Source organism: Patella vulgata, chromosome 2, assembly GCF_932274485.2.
Source record: "Patella vulgata chromosome 2, xgPatVulg1.2, whole genome shotgun sequence".
In the NCBI taxonomy this organism is placed as follows: Eukaryota; Metazoa; Mollusca; class Gastropoda; family Patellidae; genus Patella; species Patella vulgata.
Genome location: NC_065880.2, coordinates 60,412,377 through 60,421,337, shown reverse-complemented (window position 1 = coordinate 60,421,337; position 8,961 = coordinate 60,412,377).

Below are 8,961 nucleotides of genomic sequence, written 5' to 3'. Positions count from 1 at the left end.
TCCTATTGAATTTCAGCGATTTCCGATAATTACTGCCAGAGTGTATTGATTTTCAATGAATTTTTATGACTTGAACGGTTAAATCTATGATATTAAAAGCTTTGCATACAAAACGTTAGCATGGGGCAGAACTTTATAAAAACCAAACAAATTCTAATAGTTTTCTGATCATTACTTCGTGAGTTGTTGCTCTTAATCAGATTTTAGTGTATTATAAATGTTTCATTACCGAAAAAAGTAAAAATATGTGACAACCCTTGTTGACTGTCCATCTCTTGCAAAGTGTTGGCGTATCTTGCATGGCAACCGCTTGTTTAGCTTATTCTCTGTCCATCTCTTGCAAAATGTGGGCATATCTTGTATGGTAACCACTTGTTCATTACATCTTGATTCTTCCGATTGCTCTTCAGAATCATCCATCATAGAGTTGAACTTTAGTTGGCATATGACTTGTAAAACTTTGCTTTGTTTGAAGGTAGCAATGCTGTTAATTCATCTGCTGTCAAATAATGGAAATTGGGTAATCGATATATCCAATATCATAAATGCGTATATATTAGAGGCATATGTTTTGTATCCATTTCCGGGCTAAGTGGGTAAGACGCTGGCTCGTTAGTCTGGAGATTTTCCGGAGTGGTTATCCCTTGTCAGTGATGCAGGACGGAGGGCCTGACAAGGACAGCTGTCTAGTCCTTCGGATTATACGAAATACCGAGGTCCCGTGTATACATGGGAATGCACGTAAAAGATCCCTTGGCAGTTTGAATTCGATATAAGAGTATGCGATAGTGCCACTACCCAGGCAAAATTTCCCACATAGCACACTGTATGGCGTATGCCCGTCTTCATTAGCTCAGCATAGGATACAATAAGATACCATCTCTAAACTCATTAATACAATTCCCCATTGTTCATTTGTATGACACGTCCATGATTGTTGCAACATGCACATTACAGTTCTTTTAAATAACAGAAATATTATATAGTAGTTAAATAGCAGTAAATAATTAAGACATGAAAATTTAGCTTCAAAAGCAGTGGGCAGGTGTCTCAGTCTACACTTCAAGATCCTCGTGCGTCTCGTCATCAGAGGTCAAGAATGAGTTTGTGCAGTTCACCCCCCCTGCATTCCCCACATGCAACCGAACAGTCCAGTCCATGTTTCCTGCAGGTGCATCGACGTGTATCGCAATCTGTTTTACAGTTACATCTGATGACTCTCAGGAGATCCTCTGGCGCTGGTGGTAAATCAGTTGTTCGGGGCTCAAGACGATTCCCTACTAGAAGCCACATGAGCAGGAGTATGAACTTTTGTTTGTTCATACTATTGGCTAAGGGTGTGACGATTAGTCGGTTTAGTCGGAGTCGGTTCGGTTTTACCTACAAACCGGTTCAAGTTTCGTGAAATCGTTAGTCGTCTAAAAAATACAGCATGATATAAACCAGTCGCCCGAATATTATAACATGTTTTTTTTAAAAAGATATATGTATTAACGATCGACAATTATGGGGGCGAATAAGCAATAAGCTACATCATTGATAAATGGTCGACAATAATAATAATGAGACAGTATATACTATATTCCGTAATCGGTCGTGGATATTCTCTCGATTATAGGCGAGTGTGTTTTTGCATACCTAATGAAGTTATTTTAAGAATACGTTATTTGATTGGTCGGTCGCTAAGGTCAATGGTTGAAGTGCCCAATCATAAACAAGCAATCCTCCAGGTTAGGTCAATAGGCATGCGCACTGAGCTGATGCCCAGATACGCTTTCTCGTCGGTTTATCACTAATATTATTGATCAATACGTCATTGTTTGAAGTTTTTTATATGTTGTATTTATTACTTTTATTAAAAAGGTTAAACAGGAGATTTGAACAAACTACATAGTACAAACAAAACCAAATTTCTTAATGTACATAGTATATTAGCGTGTATTGTAGACTATGGAAGACTAATATTTTTCAGTTAGTTTTCATTACCGACTAAACCGAATCGGTTCGGTTTTTTAGCCGCCGACTAACCGGTTCAAGTTTTGCTTAGTCGTCACACCCTTACTATTGGCCAAAAACTATTCCTTCTTTGTTTTGAGCGCCATCCTTCCAACAAAGTTCACTTGTGCGCCCACAGCACCTTTCGTTCGCCGTAGATGTGTTGTATCATACCCATCAAAAACAATGATGGGACTGGTATATTTACGTATAACATAGTCTACATAACTTTTGCAAATTGAATCAAATGTTTCATCACGCTTCCATGGCAGTCGTTGGATTAGCAAACCACCATCAAGCACATAAGACATATCTTCTTCATCAGGTGCAGGCATCTCATCCCCCCCGTCCCAAAGCCCACTGCATCCGCTAGTATTGGTTTGTTTGCCTGTTGAAGAAGTCCATTTGGCTCGAACAGAGATGATGGATTACTACAAAGCTCATATTTGAAGATTTCCTGGACATTTTCAGTCACTTTAGCCGCAACCGTCAACAAATGTTGAAAGAGAAGCTGGGGATCTACTTGGATCGACTCTCCATCAACTTGAGCAGAAATCTTGTGGCCCATCATTACCATTTGGCTTTTTTTCTTGAATACGTAATCCAGGGCGTTCTTTCCTTTCATGGATTTAATAATGTTGTTCCCCACTTCCAGTACATTATGGACATTAACACTAGCGTCGGCTGTAACACCGGTTGCAATGTTTCACAGGGATGGGTCATGTGTAAAAGGATTTCGGTCCTGCAGGAATGCAAGAAGAGCCAAATTGTCCCGATTGTCTCTTGTCTTCCTGGCCATGGTCGAGTCTTTATGTTGATCACTTGTCACATAGTGAGCATCTGTTAGATCCTGCATGGCACCATTTACATCAGCACATACTGGCATAGACAACAGCCATTTTGTTCTTTGTGATTCAGCCATTCCCCTGCCACATGTTCTCATTAAAACCTGTTCTATCACAAGGTCTGAGGAAAGCTCTGCCCAGAAGCGATCACTGCGCCAAATAACATGGTGCCCAGTGTTGAAGAACGCATAGACATCTGGATGTTTTGTCTGAACCTGAATCATTTGCTGGAGGTAAATATGGACGGATTTAGTGTATAATTTATGTCCCGCAGCAGCTAAATATGGAAGCATTTGATGTAGTGTCTGTAAATGTAGAGTCCAGTTGCCCGTTCTCTCTGCATTTATAAACTGGCGTAGCAAAGAAATCATCTCCATATACTGCAACCACAGATGTGCGGTTGGGTGAGTAGCCATCAGTTTTCTGTTTCTCCAACTTCTCACGAATTTCATCCAGCAGATGTTTTGAACAGACTGCATTAGAATCAACATCACCCGCGACTAGCTTATCATACAGCTGGGTTGCTTTCTGAAGGACCTCGGGAATATCAGGTGACGCCTCACTTGTGTCCGATTCCATGTGGTCTTCTAGCACATCATGTTTTTCAAAGTAGGTCCAGCTTCCAAGTCGGATCAATATATCTGAGATCTTGTAATTCCTTGTAGACCAATGGCAATGTATTGGTATCTTCCCCACATTTGTCACATCTGAGGCTCTTGCTGAACACCTAGGCACTGGTATCTGCCGCTTGCTACCAGGAGTTACAGCTGCAATAATCCCCATTCCGTGGAACGTGTTCTGTCCATCCAGTGTCCTGGCATTGTCAGCATTGTCTGCTACATACTGGACAAAGTGACCGGAGGTGATGCCGGTGATCTCGGTACCTTGTGATTGGGCTACACACATTTCAAATCTCTTCACTTCATTGTGGTCAGCATTGTCTGCTACATACTGGACAAAGTGACCGGAGGTGATGCCGGTGATCTTGGTACCTTGTGATTGGGCTACACACATTTCAAATCTCTTCACTTCGGAATAAGAAGAACAGAAACCATGGCGGTTGAGAGAATTAATGAGGAATTTCGATCCAAAGTGATGATGCATCTGTACTGCTAGACCGATCTGCAGAGGTGCTATGAGGACTCTGGGCCGAGCGGTTTGAACGATGGTCTGACCTATGGAGGCAATCTTCAGTTCTGGTTTCTTCTCACTGAATATGTTCCCAGAAGTAGAATGCCATGTTCTTTTCTAGAGAACATATTATGTCATCAGGTGAAGGGTAGATAGACTTGGATGCATTTGATGTCTTGATCAAGATCACTGATGGTTAGCTGTTCATCATCATTTTCCTTCAAATATTCAGCCACCTCTTGAAAGGCCCCTTTCTTCAAAGAATCAATGGGTCTACCCAGGCGTGGTTTTTTTTCCTTCAAGGGGTGACAGGTATGCTGATGGCTGTTTTTTCCTAAGGGGTCAATCTGTGCACAGACCTTATAAAATTCTTTGTCACCTTTGTTATTTGTACGTTGTCGAAAGAAAATTAATTTTCCGACTATTATTCGGTATTACCACGTTAAAATTGTAAATAAGGTGTGTTAATTAACAAGGGTGAAAAACTGTCTGAGAGGTGAGTTAATTAACGCTAGGGGTAAAAAACTGTGACGGTGCGTTTTCTGTAGAGGTGTGTTAATTAACCGTCCGGTAAAAAATGAATGTCAATGTTGTGTATTGTTTAATTGGCATATTTTCTCTCTAGTTGCGATAACTGCACCAAAAGGAGTATAATCAAGGACCAACAGGCTTTATCTGACACGTACCTGTTAAATCAAAATTTGGGAAGTAAAAGGGTTTACCGTGCGATTTATCATTCGACCATGTTTTTTTACGCAGGTCTTTGTATAATTAAAGACGGGTCTTTAGATAGGCGTGTGTGCTCGCTACGATCTACGTTTCTCTTATGTGTCATTGGTATTGCGTACCATATATATAAAAATGAATTTAATGAAATAAAAATATGGACCTTAATCTATCGTATACGGAAAGGCGAGTGTAATGTCGTCATTTATAAATACCCACCAGTCAGCGCCCAATTTGAATATCCACGGGAATATAGAGAGTATATCCAGCAAAAAGAACCAAAATATATTTCTGCTTTATTACTAAAAAGACGCGCACTTGCCGTTTCACATTTATTAAATTTATAAAAACGCGCCACGATGTGTAAATTGTGCATCTTACCTTCAATAGCAATATCCATAAAACAGAAATCTCCATATTGATAAATAATACGGCTCAACCAACCGAACAGTGGTAATTCCCACACAAATGATATATTTAAACTAAAATTACTTTAGCTTTTCACTAAATTTACATCGAATACAATCCAACGATCCTCATTCCAGAACTTGTAATTAATAATAGCCGTTTTTATGCAATTACACTATGTCCCGTGATCTAACATATCAAAGAAACACATACGCCCGATATGACACGTAATCATTTTTCGAGACTTTGTAGCAATATTGGATTTCCTTGTTGTGTTTTCTTCGTGATCCTAATATATAAAACTACAGGTTAAATGGTTTCTTCAACTTTATTATTAAGCAGGATTGGCTTCGAAGGTCCCTCGTTCTCAATAAATGATAGCGGCTCGGAATACCTGGGTGAGCTCTGACGAGTCTCATTAACACTCTCTTTTATAACCTCCTAATTTCTGCACGTCCTAGACTGACCTTGCCGTTAATTTCCATCCAAAATCTGGAATAAACCACCCCATTTCCCAAGACCAGGGGGGAGAACATTACCTTATTTGGCCTACCAACCATATGTCATAAATAGATAGAATTTGATGGATATTTTGACAATGGTTATGATTTTACCAAAATATCACGTTAGCTTTTATTAGTACATGGGATTTGACTCTATAGAAAGAGTTAACCAACAATTTTTCAAAGACCCAATAATGTATTACAACTTGTCTTCTATTCTTACGACTATCGTTAGCGTTTATACTGCGTACCATATAGTCACGCTACTTATAAATTTGCATTTAATAAAATAAAAATACTGACCTTAATCTATCACACGAAATGCAATGTCGTCATTTATAAATATCAAACAGGTAGGCCCCAATTTGAATATCCCCGTGTATATAGCGAATAAGCCAAATTTGCCGTATGTAAATATACTTATTCTCGTAAATATACTTATTCTCGTCTTCCGACAAGTTATTATTTGTGTCTTCAAATTTGTACTATTTAAATGTCAACCCAACCATTTCAGACTTCACATCTCACCGTTTCACGCATAGTCCATGCAGAAAAATAACGGCTCCGAGATAAAAGTTACAATTCTGTTTATACATGTAAAGGCGTGCACAAGCTTATTCGCATGTATTGGAAAACTGTTCGGCTGCTTTGTTTGAGAAGATACAGATATTAAACTATAAAATTTGTCACTTTTTTCTTTGGAAATTCTGACAAATTGGTAGCTCTTTGGGAAGCGTTGATCATATAGCTTATCCTGTTTGTGTATTGTACGTTTTATATATAGCTAGCAAATAATTTATGATATCTGAATACTTTCTGAAAGAACATTGTAATTTTATCCAGAAATACATTTCCCTGTTCCCCAATCCAATTTGATATTTGATTAAATTTCACATTTCATTTAGACCTTAGACAATTACGTTTCCAACTGGTACGGAGAAGTAATTCAAATTTATTATTACCATCGGAGAGATGTTTTGCAAATAAAGGGAACAAAGTAATATCAATACTATAAATCGAAATTTTGTTACTGTTATACATATATTACATATATGGACATGTATAGTGTCGGTTAAAAGCCCGTTTAAATAACTGTGTTTTAAATAGTTTTTTTTAAAAGAACATAGATATGTACAACATCTTAAACTATAAATGGTAGATTATTCCATAAAACAGATACGCCTGTATCAAGGGATAGTTTGTTACTGGTTGCAGTAAATTTTACTATACACGTTTCTATGTATTCTATTTACTTGCCATAAAAAGTTTTAACCATAAATTACCCTATTTTTCATTTTGCACGATTTTTTAAGTTAGCGAAAACAGTCAATTAATAAATCTATAAACAAAATTAACAACCGTAATTCAGACAGCAACTTCTAATACACATTTTGGTTGAAATAAATAATCCGTGTAGCTTGTTAATTAGTTTATTACTTTATGGCCCCAATCAAGTATCAAAACACCGCGTTTGTTACACAACACCTATAGGTCAACGTTTTCAAACATTCTGATCAATCAACCATAACAGTTTGACTGTATATACGGGATACTAGTGCTCTAACATTGTAATTTAAAAAACGATTAGAAATATCAACAGTGTTATTGATGAACTATTTAAATGTTCACGTCATATCCCAAGTAATTATATCTTCTAGTTCTATCAGGTTCAGATCTATCATTCAGTAATCGTAAGTTTATGCAACTTTAAAATCTTCGCTGAATCCAAGGGACAGATACAATACCATGCTGATTTTTATTTTTCATTTCGGAGGTAACGGCTCGGCCTTCAATGCATACTATCAATCAAATGTCAATATGTGAACTTGTGCGTGTGTCATATCGGGCGTATGTGTTTCTTTGATATGTTAGATCACGGGACAATTCTGTAATTGCATAAAAACGGCTATTATAAATTACAAGTTCTGGAATGAGGATCGTTGGATTGTATACGATTGTAAATTTAGTGAAAAGCTAAAGTAATTTTAGTTTAAATATATCATTTGTGTGGGAATTACCACTGTTCGGTTGGCTGTGCCGTATTATTTATCAATATGAAGATTTCTGTTTTATGGATATTGCTATTGAAGGTAAGATGCACAATTTACGCATCGGAGCACATTTATATAAATTTAATAAATGTGAAACGGTGAGTGCGCTGACGAGTATTTATAAATAACGACATTACATTCGCCTTTCCGTATACGATAGATTAAGGTCCATATTTTTATTTCATTAAATGCATTTTTATACGCCCACATGGAAATCTGGTCGTATATTGCCGTCGCCCCCGTCCGTCCATTGGTCCGTCCGTCCATCGTCCACAATTTCTTGTGAACACTCTACAGACTACATTTATCAACCGATTGTTTTGAAATTGATATATGTTGTTTGCATTAGTGAGATGAAGAAGCCTATTTAATTTCAATAACTTCCGTTAATTTCTTCTGGAGTTATGGGCCTTGTTTCACTTTGTTGCACCTTGTAAACGCTCTAACGACAAAAGTTATCAACCGATCTGTATGAAATTTATATGCATCATTTAGATTAGTAAAACAAAGAAGCCTATTGAATTTCCGGTAATTACATCTAGAGTTATGGCCCTTGTTTCACTTTGTTGAATCTTTTGAACGTTCTAATGACAAAAGTTATCAACCGATCTGTATGAAATTGATATGCATCATTTAAATTAGTGAAATGAAGAATCCTATTGAATTTCAGCAATTTCCGTTAATTTCTCCTGGAGTTATGGCCCTTTTTTCACTTTGTTGCACCTTGTGAACGCCCTAATGACAACAGTTATCATTCGATCTGTTTGAAATTGATATGCATCATTTAAATTAGTGAAACTATTATACGATTAATAAAACTGTGTGAATATATCACAAAAGTTATCAACCGATCTGTATGAAATTTATATGCATCATTTAAATTATTAAAACAAAGAAGCCTATTGAATTTCAGAACTTTCCGTTAATTACATCTAGAGTTATGGCCCTTGTTTCACTTTGTTGAATCTTGTGAACGCTCGAATGACAACAGTTATCATCCGATCTGTTTGAAATTGATATGCATCATTTAAATTAGTGAAATGAAGAAGCCTATTGAATTTCAGCAATTTCCGTTAATTTCGTCTGGAGTTATGGCCCTTGTTTCACTTTGTTGCACCTTGTGAACGCTCTAATGACAAAAGTTATCAACCGATCTGTATGAAATTTATATGCATCATTTAAATTAGTAAAACAAAGAAGCCTGTTGAATTTCGGCAATTTCCGTTAATTACATCTAAAGTTATGGCCCTTGTTTCACTTTGTTGAATATTGTGAACGCTCTAATGACAACAGTTATCATCC